We start from the raw sequence: 13,769 nt of genomic DNA, 5'->3' as shown, positions 1-13,769 counted from the left end.
CCACTTGTTGGTTCCCGGCTGCTCAGTCCCAAAATAATCACAGAGAAACTGTATTAATTAAATAACTGCTTGGCCCATTAGCTCTAGCTTCTTAGTTAACCCATTTCTATTAATCTGTGTATCACCACATGGCAGTGGCTTACCGGGTAAAGTTCCAGCATCTGTGTTTGGCAGGGCTACATGGTTTCTCCCTGACTCCACCTCCTTTCTCCTAGCATGTCATTTAGTTTTCCTTGCCTACCTCTATTCCCTGCTCAGGCCCAAGACAGTTTCTTTATTAACCAATTGTGTTGACAGCATACAAAGGGGAATCCCACATCACCTTCCCTTTTCTGTTTAAATAAAAAGGAAGGTTTTAATTTTAACATAGTAAAATTACATATAATAAAACAGGTATCAAACAAGAACTACAGTTAGAATATTTATATCTACTTTATCTTTTATCATAACCAAGAAAAACTATAACTATAAAAAATATAACTATAACTAAAACTATAACTATAACTTCAACTCCATCAAAGACTCCAGAAGGATATAATATTACCTAAGTAAACAGGAAGTGCATTATAAGCAACTCCTGAAACTCTAGAATTGACAGAGACATCTCGCTGCCTGGACAGCCACCCAAAGTTCTGTATCATTGGGGAATCCATCTTCAGCCTACAGGCCCATAGTATCCAGCAGACTTTTCCACAAAGCAGAAAATTTCAAAGACACTTCCACCTGTATTGGCAATTTGTCAGTCGCTTTCTTCTGTGTTCTGCAGAATGTCTGGCTGACTATTTCATGTAGCAAAAACCCTGAAGAACAATTTCACCTTCAGGCAAGTTCAACAGTCATTTTTCTCTCAGTCCTACATGTCCAGTTCATCAAGCAATCCAGGCAAGAGCAGATTTTTTTTTCCCCAATGGCTAACCAACTTTATAAGGAGCCTCTTTGATGCCCATCTTCCTCTTGAAGTATTTGGTGCTGCCAGGAGCAGATGTGTCATGAAAAAGCCTAAGTTCTTAAACATTTTAAATGCCATATTCTGTAGTCTTTGAAAGGTTTGAAGAATGCCTATCCAACTGAAATATATCTCTACATATCTAGAAAACCTAATATGACTACACACTTGACTATTATAGTTGATTATCTATTAACCTATATTTCTTAATTATATATTTCATTTTTAAGTGAGCTACACAAACACACAATACCTTAATCAAAAGCAAATATATATATATATATATATCAAAATTGATCTTAAATCTGTATCAATAGAATAAGATCCATACCAATGCAAATTTTCATAGCATATTCCCCTTTAAATGTAAACAAACATTTATAAACAATATTTGGGAATTTGGGTGTAGTTCTTCTCCAAACTGCTTCCTGCTGTTATTGAGCAAAGTAATTTCTGAGGGGTGCTTAAAGCAATCTTTTAGGAGATTCTCTATCTTTATGTGGCTTATTATTTTTTTTTACTCCTTTGATCTATGACTGTCTGAACTGTCTCTTTAAAGACTTTACCTTTTTAACCATTTATTTCTTTTCCAACTCTCTATATTCTTTTTCTTCTCTCTCCCAAGCCTATGTACATTTATCCAACACTGTGACCCATTCAGAGGTTTTTTCCATCTGGATTTGTCTTTATTGCATATCTGTAAGTATTTTTCTGACCAGAAGGACTCCTTAAAATGCTAAGCACTTCTTAAAAACTTAATCCATGGCATTACTAGAGTATATAGAGCAATGCCTGCTTGCCCCACGAGTCCAACATGGAAGAACTGTTCTCAACCTCTGAGAGCCATGCACAGTGCTCCATCTCTAGCCACACAGCTGGTCCATGTTGCCACCAAGCAAGCTGTATCATATTGCTCACAAACCCCATTCAAATGCTCTCCTGAAAGAACCAGAGGTCACACTGACAACACGGCTTAGAAAGCTGGCATTTTTAAAACAGCATGGCTTTTTTTCTGCTATTGCTGAATCAGGGAGACCTTTCTTAAAGGAGATGCAGCATGCCACCAGCAAATAGCAAGAGGCTGTGTTAAACTCTGTTTTTGCGTCTAGAATTCCTTTACAAGTCCTTTCAGAGCATACAGAGGGAAATCCCACATCATTCCACCATGATGATAATGGAATGAACCTCTGAAAATGTAAGTGAAGCACCACAATTAAATGCTTTTCTTTATAGGAGTTGCCAAGGTCATAGTGTCTCTTCAAAGCAATAGAAACCCTAACTAATATAGAAGTTGGTACCAGGGGCTAGGGTATTGAAGTGATAGGCCTGACCATGCTTTTTGTTTGAAGGAATTTGGACTTTGGTACTTTGGGTTAAGAGAGCAGAGGATTGCTTTAAGCACTACTTAATGGATAATACTAGTAGGAGCTTGGAATACAAAGATGCTGATAATAATTTGAACACCCAGTAACTGGTTCAAGAGGTTTCAGATACGAATTTTATTATATTGCCTAAAAATTATTTTTGTGATATTTGATGAATATTGCGTCTGATTTTTTTGCCCTTGTCCAAAAAGTTTGCTTGATGCTAAAGTGAAGGGTTTTGAATTAATTCCCTTGGCAAAGGAAATCTCCAAACAGCCTAGTATAGGCTCTGTTTTGTGGTTACTAGCATTAACTCCAATAAGAATATATAATAAAAAGAAGCAAGCTGAGCAAAGAAAAATATTTGAGGAGAAAATGAGCACCAGGAAGTAGAATGGCGCTAAATTCTGTTTTCAGGAAGATAAAATGAAATAAAGGTAATGGTGACCTCAGGGCAAGATCCTACCACCTAAGTTTCCAATTTGTGAAAAAAAAATTAAAGAAAAACTTACAGCAGGGTATAGTGTTGTACTCCTTTAATACCAACATTTGGAAGGCAGAGGATGGTGGATCTCTGAATTTGAGGCCTGCCTGGTCTACATAACAAATTTCAGGACAGCCAAACTTAGTCATTGAAAGACAGAAAGCTAGGAAAAATATAATTGAACAAGGCGGTCATGTTCCCCCAGCCAGCAGCAGAACTTAGCAGCTTCAGCCGCTGGCTGTAGAGGCAAGGATAGAAGAAAGGAGTTATAGAACATTTCTCTGTGACTAAGGAAAGCTGCTGAGGCCAGGCATGTGTCAGGGGTGTCTTTGAATGGAGGCCTAGAGAGGCCATTGAATGAAGCTGTGAAGTTGAAACCTGGATATCTTGGGACCCCAAGATGTTAGAGATGCCAGAGCCATGGATACCTGCTGAAAAGAATGCTAACAGGGAGTAGAACCAGCCCAAGAGAAAGAAGAGTGTTGCAGTCAACAAAGCTGAAAGGAGCTGGAGATCTGAAGAGTCTTGACATCAGACATGTGGGGCAATAATGCATATTCTGTGCTATTATATATTGGAATTATATGATCTCGTTTTGATTTTGATTTTATAGGAGATTGCAGTTAAAGAGATTGCTTAAATCTCAGAAGAAACTTTGAACCCTAAATTTTTAAATGAGTTAGAGACTTATTGACTATGGGGACTTTTGAAGTTGGACTGAATTCATTTTTGCATTATGATATGCTACAAGCCTTGAAAAGCCAGAGGATGGAATGGGGTGCTTTAAAGAAAATAACCCCTAAAGGGAATGGCACTATCAGGAGGTGTGGCCTTGTTGGATGAAATATGTCACTGGGGAGGCAGGCTTTGAGGTCTCATATATGCTCAAGATACCACCCAGGGACTCAGACCACTTCCTGTTGCCTGTAAATCAAGATGTAGCCAGCACCATGTCAGTCTGCATGCTGCCATGTCCCACCATGATGATAATGGACTAAACCACTGCAAATGTAAGTCACCCCAATTAAATGTTTTTCCTTTCTAAGAGTTGTCATGGTCATGGTGTCTCTTCACAGCAAGAAAACCCTAAGACAGGCTATAACATCCCAAGGTGATATAATTTTATGAGACTAAAATTACACATGCAGCACATCACTGATTAAAATGTTGTGATGGGGGTTGGAGAGATGGCTCAAGGGTTAAGGGCATTGGCTGCTCTTCCTGAAGCCCTAAGTTCAATTCCAAGCACCCATATGGCAGTTCATATCTGTCTGTAACTCTAGTCCCAGGTGATTCAACACACACATGGTATACAGTCACACATGAAGGCAGAACACCCATTCATATATCATAACATCTTGACATGCTGGTATGCAGAATATGACTGGATATTATTTAATGGTTTTTCTTGGAGTAGAGCTGATACAAGAAAGCATTTAGTATCCTGGAAAAATAACAAAACATAACAAAAAATCAATATAACAATATACAATCAAGAATGTAGAGAGCAAAACATAATATTCTACAAGATGTGGAGGAGCAAGGCGGAGACAAATCACGGTCCTTGTAGATATGCTTAGAGTGTTTTAATTTCATCCCGAGTGAAACGAAAAGCCAATGATGGGTTTTAAACAAGAAATTTACATGATGCTATTTCTATATTTGTATGTTTAAACTATTTCAGGCACATTCACTTTTAGCTGTAATGAGGTTTTCAGATGTTTCAGACCAATGTTTCCACTTAAAAAACTGCAAAAAGTCTGATACAATACAAAGTGCTCACACACCTTCTTGTAAGTATCACAGAGCTGTGAAACAATAGGACTTCAAAACTAAAAGCACTGTAGAAGACAGGAAGGTAGGCTAAAATCCCCTTGAGTCATTACCCAAAACTGAGTCAGGCTTAAAGGGCTGAGGATCCAGGGAAGAGCCTAAACAGGGAACTGCTTTTTTTTTTCTTTCTTTTTTTCTTTTTTTTTTTTTAATCTCTACATTTTTCTCTGCTCTCCTCCCATTCTCTCCCCTCCCCTTCAACCCTTTCCCAAGGTCCCCATGCTCCCAATTTACTCAGGAAATCTTGTCTTTTTCTACTTCCCATGTACATTATATCCATGTATGTCTTCTTAGGGTCCTCACTGGTGTCTAGGTTCTCTGGGATTGTGATTTGTAGGCTGTTTTTCTTTGCTTTATGTTTAAAAACCACTTGTGAGTAAGTATATATGAAAATTGTTTTTCTGGGTCTGGGTTACCTCACTCAAAATGATGTTTTCCAACTCCATCAATTTGCCTGCAAATTTTAAGATGGCATTATTTTTTTCTGCTGTGTAATACTCCATTGTGTAAATACTGTATAATACTCCATTTTCCTTATTCATTCTTCAGTCAAGGGGCATTTAGGTTGTTTCCAGGTTCTGGCTATGACAAACAATGCTGCTATGAACATAGTTGAGCACATGTCCTTGTGGCACAGTTAAGCATCCTTTGGGTATATACCCCAAAGTGGTATTGCTGGGTCTTGAGGAAGGTTGTTCCCTAATTTTCTGAGAAATTGCCACACTGATATGCAAAGAGACTGTACCAGTTTGCACTCCCACCAGCAATGCAGGAGTGTGCAGGGAACTGCTTTTAAGAGTCAAAAACACCAGAAGAGCTTTTGGCAATCTTCTTGAACAAGAGAGACAAAAATTAGAGACTTGAGAGACCAAGAACCCAGTGAGAATGGAGAACTAGAAAACCATGCAGGCACTAATCTGGCTTTCCACTCAAGACATTTGCTGAATTCTGGAACAGAGGCGAGCAGGAGGCTAAGAAGGATAGAGCTTCCATACCAAAAGTTTCCAGTGGGAGTTTTGACAGTCTCACAGTTCTCAAGAGACTAAAATATAAGTAAGTCAGAGAAAGAAGTCACTGGGAACACCCAAGTCTCTGAGCTGAAATCCTAAGAAGGTTACAGCCTAGAAAGGGCTCTCTGCCTGTGGTAGCATTTCATCAGTAAAGCACAAGTTAAGGAGACAGCTTGCCATGTTCACCTTTATTGTCAATAATGATTTTAAATCACAATAGAAATAGTTTCCAGTTGCATCAAAAAAAAAAAGGTGTTTCAAGAAAAGTTTAACTGAAAAGGATAGATCCCCTGTATAGAGTCAGCAACATTTCATGATCTGGGATGCTGGGTTTAATAGAAAAGGAGCGGGTAAGTTGAGGACCAGGATTCATCTCTCTGTTTCCTGAGAACATAATGGGACCAGCTGTATCATGATGCTGTGAGCATGGTTTTCACGCTACAGTAAACTATGCCCTCTCAAACTAAACCCATTCTCAGGGCATGGGAAATGGCCCAGCCAGAAAAGTGTTTGCCAAACAAGTGTAAGGAGCTGAGCTCAACCCCTAGCACCCAGGTAAAAGAAAAGCCAGGTGTGGCTCAGGAAGCAGAGATCACTGAATCCCTAAGCCTGGCCAGCCAACCTAGCCAGTTCGTGGCTCCTGGGCAGACACACGCAATGAAGCTCCGACCCAGGATGGACATAGGCTAGAATCTTCCCGGTAAGACCGGTGCTCACAGATTATTAGAGATGGGTTGATCCGGATATCAGAATTAGCCAGTAAGGGCTAGAGCTAAAGGGCCAGCAGTGTTTAAATGAATACAGTTTGTGTGTTGTTATTTCGGGCATAAGCTAGCCAGGCAGCCGAGGTGCTGGGGACGCAGCCCCGCTGCCCTAATTACTACAAAATACAATTAATCAAGAAAGTTGGTAGCAGAAGCACAATTGTTGTCATAAATCTGACAATGTAGTTCCTAGGTATTTAGAACGAATCTGCGGGGGAGAATGGAAGCACCTGAAACTTCAAGCTAAAGAAGCCCTAGCATGCTGTCAATAGAGCTCAGTGAGTCAGTCCAGGAAGAGTCTGGAGGACCAGAACGCAAAGAGAACTGTGGAAAGTTGACACATTGGTTCATGAGGTTTCAGAGTGAAACAAGAATTCTATCAGGACCTAGGTTAGAGGTCATTCATGGTCTATGCCTGCAAAGAACCTGACATCATTCTGCCTGTCCTGAGAAACTAAATGAGGATGAATTTTAAAATAATCAACGAATTTGTTTGGTAGACAAAATTTCAAGAAAGGAAAAGCAACAAACAGACTGAGACACGGCTATCAGTTACTGCTCTTATCCAGATCTACAGTGAGAAAAAAAATGTTAAGCAGTAAGACATGAAAGATGCAACTTGTGAAGAAAGGAGCATGAAAGAGCCTAAAACTGTGAAGAAGAAGGGTGCCGAGAAATAAGCTGTAATTGTTGAGGTGATTAGTGCCATAAAGGGGAACCTCTCACCATACACTACTCTAATAGGAAGGTGCTCTGGGGTAAAGCCCCATCCATTGAAGGGAAACCTCTCACCCTACACTACCCTAATAGGAAGGTGCTCTGGGTGAGACCTCATCCACTGAAGGCTCCAGGCTACAATAATACAAATACATTTAAAAGGTCAGTGATTGGAGAGAGAATGCTGGTGAAGGAACTTTCTGTTCCAAAATGACCATCCAGGAAAGTGCTTTCCCAGGGTCAACCTCAATGGCGTGCAGGAGCTGCTGCAGTTATGTTCCAAGGGTCCCAGGCTACATCTCAAGAGGCACTGCCTTGTTCAGGGTATCAGTTTTTCAGGCATGAAAAGATACAAGAAGGAATGGCTCACAAGGGCTTTCACTGAGGTTCCAGAAAGCAAATGAGGCCAGGCAATGTGTAGCAAAGTTGGATTTCCCCCAAGAAGGCCTAGGAGACCAATTCATAAAACTGGAAAGGTGAAGCTTAAGTTGAAATGGAGACTCCAGTATTTTAGAGATGCCAGGAACATGGGACATCCAGCAGGGAAAGCTAAAATCCCAGAGCGGAACTGATGGCCTCTCCCCTAACCAAGGAAAGAGTCTGTACATGATATCTGCAGCATAATCAGAGGAGCTGAACTGCTTAAGGCTGTTGGAGCCCAGGTGATTCCATCATGAGTCCAAGATGGCGGATATGGAGCTAAAAAGTTAGGTGTTTGCCCTTAATGTTTTCAGTATTGTTCTGATCTGACTGACTATTCCTTACTATCCTCCTAGTTCTCTGCTTTGGCACGTGAATGTTTACTCTCTTTCATTGTATATTCAAGGCATAGACAGTGTTTGTTGTTGCTGTTGTTGTTGTTGGGCAGTCATAATTAAGACATTCCTCTGAGTTTCAGAATAGACTTTGGACTTTCTGAGCAGTGTTGGAACTGTTAAGTCTATGAAGACATTTACAAACGAATTAAATGTATTTTGCATTAAGATAAAATTTAGACTTTAGGAGCCAGAAGTGGAATATTATGATTTAAGTAATATATTTGGATTTGGAATTAGAAAGATGAATTTGATTGTTAACTGTCAACTTGACTGAATTTAGTATCACCTCTGGACATGTCTGTAAGAATGTTTTTGAAAAGTTTTAACTGAAAAGGAAAGACCCGCCATTAATCTGGGCAACACTATATCATGAACTAGTGACCTAGAGTAAATGACAAGGAGAAAGTAATAAGGCCATTATCCATCTTTCTCTACTTCCTGACTGTGAAACCCATGTGAACTGTTGTTTTATGTCCTATCCACCATGTCTTTCCCACTATGATGACCCACACCCTCCAACTATAAGCCAAAACAAACTTATTCTACCTTAAGTTGCTTATCAGATATTTTGTCACAATAATAAGAAAAATAATACAGAGCTCATCCCTTAGCTGAATTAAAATAATCACCTCCTCGATGTGTCTGCCTTGCATCTGTTTCAATGAGATGTTCCCTGTAGTCTCAGGCAGTTGAATGTTTGGTTCCCATCTGATGGCACTGTTTGGGGAGGCTTAGGAGGAGGCATGGCTTTGCTGGAGGAAGTGTGTCACTGGAGGTGGGCTGGAGAATTTAAAGACTCCCATCACTCCAGGTTTGCTGTTTCTGTTTCCTGTTGCGGTTCAGGATATGAGACCTCAGTTTGCTGTTCCAGCCGCCATGCCTGACTACTGCCGTGTTTCCTTGCCATGATGGTGATGGTTTCTAATTTCTCTGGAACCACAAGCCTAAATCAAGTCTTCCTTCTTAAAGTTGCCTTGGTCACAGTGTTTTACCACAGCAATAGAAAAGTCACTAATACAAGATTCACTAAGTGACTTGATTAGCAATCAACATTCAGAGCAGCTTTATAGATAACAGCAGAAACTAGAAATTTAAATTACACATAAACCAAATGATTACATCATTGTACAATGAGATACAACTCATAAATAAAAATAAATGAATCATTAATAGGTTAAAACTATCGATGAATCTTATGGACATTATGATGAGCCTAAGAAGGAGGATTCAAAGGAGTGAGTGTTAACACTGGACATAGTAGCATACGCCTACAATCCCAACACCAGAGAAGCTGAGGCAGGAGGACTGTGCCAGCCAGACTACATAATCACACCTGTCACAAACAAAAGAGAACATCTATTATAGAGTTCCAGTGCTACCTTTTCACAAGTTCTAAGTCAAGGAAAACTATGTTATAATGCTAAAATTCAGGACATTGGCTTCCTTATGAAAATTACAAAACAATTTACTCTTCACTCATTCTCTCTGGATCACCTAATAGAGGTTACATTGCACATTGTGAAGAACAAGGGAAGGGCAAGACCTCTGTGTGGTTGACACTGTTACATTTAGTTTTTTAATACTGTTGACTATAAAGATAAGATTCTGTTAGTTACCAGGCTCTGCACTTAGAATGTACACTGTTCTGTATGTATTTCAAAATGTAAGTTTTAAAATACATTTCAGGTCAGGCGATGGTGGCCCATGCCTTTAATCACAGCACTTGGGAGGCAGAGGCAGGCGGATCTCTGTGAGTTCGAGGCCAGCCTGGTCTACAAGAGCTAGTTCCAGGACAGGCTCTAAACCTACAGTGAACCCTGTCTCGAAAAACCAAAAAAATTAATTAATTAATTAAAATAAAATACATTTCAGGTGTGTGAAAAGCTATACAAATAATAATAAGATTGCATCTACATCTGAGAATTAAAAAAAAATCCAATACAGTTGATGTGTGCTGATTCCCGATAGCACCCACCCGAGATAATCTCTCTCCTGAACTGAATGCCCATCAAGCCTCTGCACTAGTTTATGCTTCTATTTCTTATATAAGTTCCAAAAACAACAAAGTTTATTTCATGTGTTTTAAAACTCTATATATTTGGTAATTTGAAACTAGGTATGGTGGCACATATGTATAATCCAAGTACTTAGAAACAGAAACAAGGGGGATGAAGAGTTCAAGGCCACTCTGGGATTCCACAGCAAGTTTGAGGTCACCCTTGTCTATATGACTTTATAAAAGGAACTTGCTAAGAAAAACACAAGGGAGCTTTGTAGGATGACGAAACTGTATCTTTCCTAGACTGTTGATCGCATGGGTTGTAGTGGACATTTAGGATGTATGTATTAGCCAATTGCCATTTCATAGCTGTAATCCAACATTTGGAAAGCTGAGGCAAAAGGATTATGAATTCAAATTCAGCCTGAGCTATGTAACAAGCCTTTGTTTCAAAAGGAAAAAAAAAGGGAAAACTTTGTGTATTTTATTGTACCTAACTTTATCTTAACTATGTTTTTTTTTGTTCCTTCCCTGCAGTCTCTCTCACTCTCAGGAGTTCTTTAGCACTTTTCATTAATAAATCTATGTTCACCCTGATGATGACGATAATAATAACAGATCATTATAGATTTTTCTTAAGAAATGGATGGGGATGGGCAAATGAAACTAGAGAGACAAGTTCAAACACTGCAGCAGATCTGGTAATGTTGAACTCACACACTGAACAGTGAAGAAGGAAATACAGTTGTTGACAGTTCTTTGAGCTTAACCATGAAGTTGCATAAAAACCAGAGAAGGAAATAAGTACAAAATGATGAATTCTTAAATTCATCTGACAGTTGAATTTAAGACTGAAGTTGACCTCGTAGAGAAGAAAAGACAAAAACAGACCAGAGTATAAGCATTAATAAAAAGCTAAGTCTTTGAGAAGGGACATGGTGATATTTTGTTTGTGCTCTAACAAATAAAGCTTGCCTGAAGATCGGAGGGTGGAGCTAGCCGCTAGTTAACCATAGAAATCAGGCAGTGGTGGCACACACTTTTAATCCCTTCACTTGGGATCTCATACCTTTGATCCCAGTACTTGGGAGGCACAAACCTTTAAGCCCAGCAGTAGGGAGGAGGAAACAGGAAGTAATGTGGCTGGGCGGGGAGAGGACTATAAGGCAGGAGAAGATAGGATCTCACCCCCTTTTCAGGCTGAGGAGCTGGCAAGGTTAGAAGTGCCTATATGGCTTGCTCCTTTGTCTCTCTTATCTTTCATCATTTACCCCAATATCTGACTCTGAGTCTTTGTTATTAAGACCAATTAGAATTCACACTACAAAGGGATAGGATGAAAAGAGAGTTTCTAATCTAATGGTTACTACTTTTTTTTATGAACATGAGTCATTCTCTGAAAGAGGTGCAGGATGGGAATTTTCAGGCCTATGGAGAATAACATGGTTTTGCATTAGAAAGAGCTGGGCAGATGTAGGATTCCCCTCTATATGCTGTGACTATGTTTTATTACCATTGGTTAATAAATAAAGCTGTTTTGGCCAATGGCTTAGCAGAGCAAAGACAGGTGGGGAAACCTGAACAGAGTTAAGTCAGAGAGTAGGCAGAGTCAGGGAGATGCCATGTACCTGCCGAAGGAGAAAGACACCAGAACGGAACCTTACCAGGTAAGCCTCAGCCTCGTGGAGGTACACAAATGAATAGAAATAGGTTAGTTTAAGATGTAAGAGTTAGTTAATAAGAAACCTAAGTTATTGACCAAGCAATGTTGTAATTAATATAGTTTCTGTGTGATTATTTGGGTCTGGGCTACCAGCGAAACCAATGAATAGTCTCTGCCTACACAGGGCAAGTAGTCCAACATGGTAGGCATGGTAAAGAAAACTTTCAGGTTTCACTTTGGCCAGTTATACCTCCAACAGATATCCAAAATTATACAATAGCATAGTGTGAGCCAAAAAGAATAGTGTTACTCGTCCTTGGTTGCCCTTGTGAAGTACAATGCCACCTATTTTAGTTACTCGGGGAATGGATGAAGAGTAAATTGTTTTGAAGGTACATTCTGTGTCATCTGGCATGTCCCACAGCAGAGCGGAAGGAACTACTTCTTTTTGAAATAATTCACCTTAATTATAAATGTATTTTTAATTCTTCTAACATTTAGCGTTGAAAGTTCTTGGGAGAAAAAAATCAGTATTTCTGCCAATTTCATCAATTCTTCATTTTATCTAAAAAAAAATAATATGCAGATCTAAAATTCTATTTAGGTGGGAATTCACCAATGAGTCAATTCTTGGAGGAACAAAAGATAAAATATAGCCTACATTGGCATAACTTGTAACAGTCACAAGGATATAGTTAATGACAAGCTGAGATCTTGCCAAGAAGAATTAACCTGTATGCTGTCTTCAGGATATCCTGATAGTACCAAATTGCATGGGCACACAGAGTGAAGGATGCCTTTAGCCCAAGTATAGGAATCACAGGGTGAGCTCAGCTGAACCTGAATGTGCCCACAGCCACAGAAGCACCAGCGGACAAGTGAGCACAACACGCTGTTTATCATTTTCCAATTACAAGATGAAGAAAGACTTATAACACCATCACTCGCATCATGAATTGGTATTTTTTTTATGGCACTAAGGTCCACTTACAAGGACTCCAGTCATGGGAGAAATGTTTCTGGTTGGCTGAGCAGTCAGTGTCTGTGCATGTCACTCGTGGATGTACTTATTATGTATATCGAGTGCACACTCTGAGCTCCTGTTGCCACAGCCAGACTGTAAACGCATATGTTTTTGTCATTTTTAACTACAGTAATTCAGAACTTCAGCTGCCAAGTTTGGTGGCAATATTCTCACATTGGCAGTTCATGCTTCAGACTTAAAATAATTCCTTGTTTGCTCTCAGAAGCCCCTGTCATGACAAAAAATATCAGGATCATTTTTCTATAAAGTCTAAATCACTACCTAAATACAACTACAATGTTTTTCCTGACAAACATTCCCTCTCCTATCGTTACCTTTATTTTAGTAATGATAAATGCTGGTCAAGCAGCAAAGTGAAAGACATTTCAAACACAACAAACCACGCACAGCAGTGTTTTCAAGGAGAAATGGGGAAGAAACCTCAGCTACACGCCTGTGCATCCTCCGAGGCGCTGTCATCTCAGAGGCAGAGGCATCAATTATTCTCCTCAGGCTGAAAGAGCTGCACATTTGAAGGTTCCGCGGGTCCACTAAGAAAAGAGGCAGCTATTTCTCTGTTTCATTAAACACAACAGGGTATATAGTCCTGTGCTGGGTTGAAGTCACCAGCAGAATTCAACTGTGGGTATTGAGGTTTCATATTTTTCAGTTACAAATGAAACCGAATTGTCTGTAGCCAGAGAGTATTGAAACTATACTCCAAGTTGTCATTTGCATATGTCCAAGGCCAAAGAGCAGCTCCACCTCAAAGCCCTACACCCTCAGAGTCTGAAGAAACTCCAAGGATGGTCCTACACCACCCCTAAAACAGTGTTATTGTTTTTGTTTTTTCTTTCCCCAGCATCCCCGAAAGATGGTCAACCCCTGCTTCATTGCTCCACTGGGGGAGTTCTCGAGATCAAAGTCCTAGAATCCCAAGGAATATGACGAAAGACTAGAACCAACCTTTAAGACAGGAGTAAGGCTCCAGTCCGTAAGCTTGCAGGAAACTAAAACCAGACTTTCATGAGAACAAAATTCAGAATTAGCATTCGTAAGAGTGCAGGGTTTAAGAACCCAGTGCCAGAGCCAGTCAAAGGCCTTACTTCATCCTCCAGAGTCTGGGAAGCACGGTGCCTTTTCCCTC

The 13,769-nt window shown here is 39.8% G+C and overlaps 1 protein-coding gene across 2 annotated transcripts in view; it reads right to left on the bottom strand.

Annotated features, from left to right (window-relative positions):
* Positions 1-13,769, bottom strand: part of Htr7 (5-hydroxytryptamine receptor 7) — a 93,176-nt gene that overhangs the window by 78,097 nt on the left and 1,310 nt on the right. Inside the window, exon 1 of one of the 2 annotated variants that reach the window (XM_041661503.1) lies at positions 13,589-13,656. The exons of the other annotated variant lie outside the window; for it this stretch is intronic. The gene's annotated coding sequence lies outside the window, so the exon portion shown is untranslated. Of the gene's footprint in view, positions 1-13,588; positions 13,657-13,769 lie in introns of those variants that run through there. 2 annotated transcript variants of the gene reach the window in all.

This window comes from Microtus oregoni, unplaced genomic scaffold (assembly GCF_018167655.1).
Source record: "Microtus oregoni isolate MIOR12 unplaced genomic scaffold, Mior012 000012F_ref0000307, whole genome shotgun sequence".
Taxonomy (NCBI): Eukaryota; Metazoa; Chordata; class Mammalia; order Rodentia; family Cricetidae; genus Microtus; species Microtus oregoni.
This window is presented reverse-complemented; position numbering and strand designations above follow the sequence as displayed.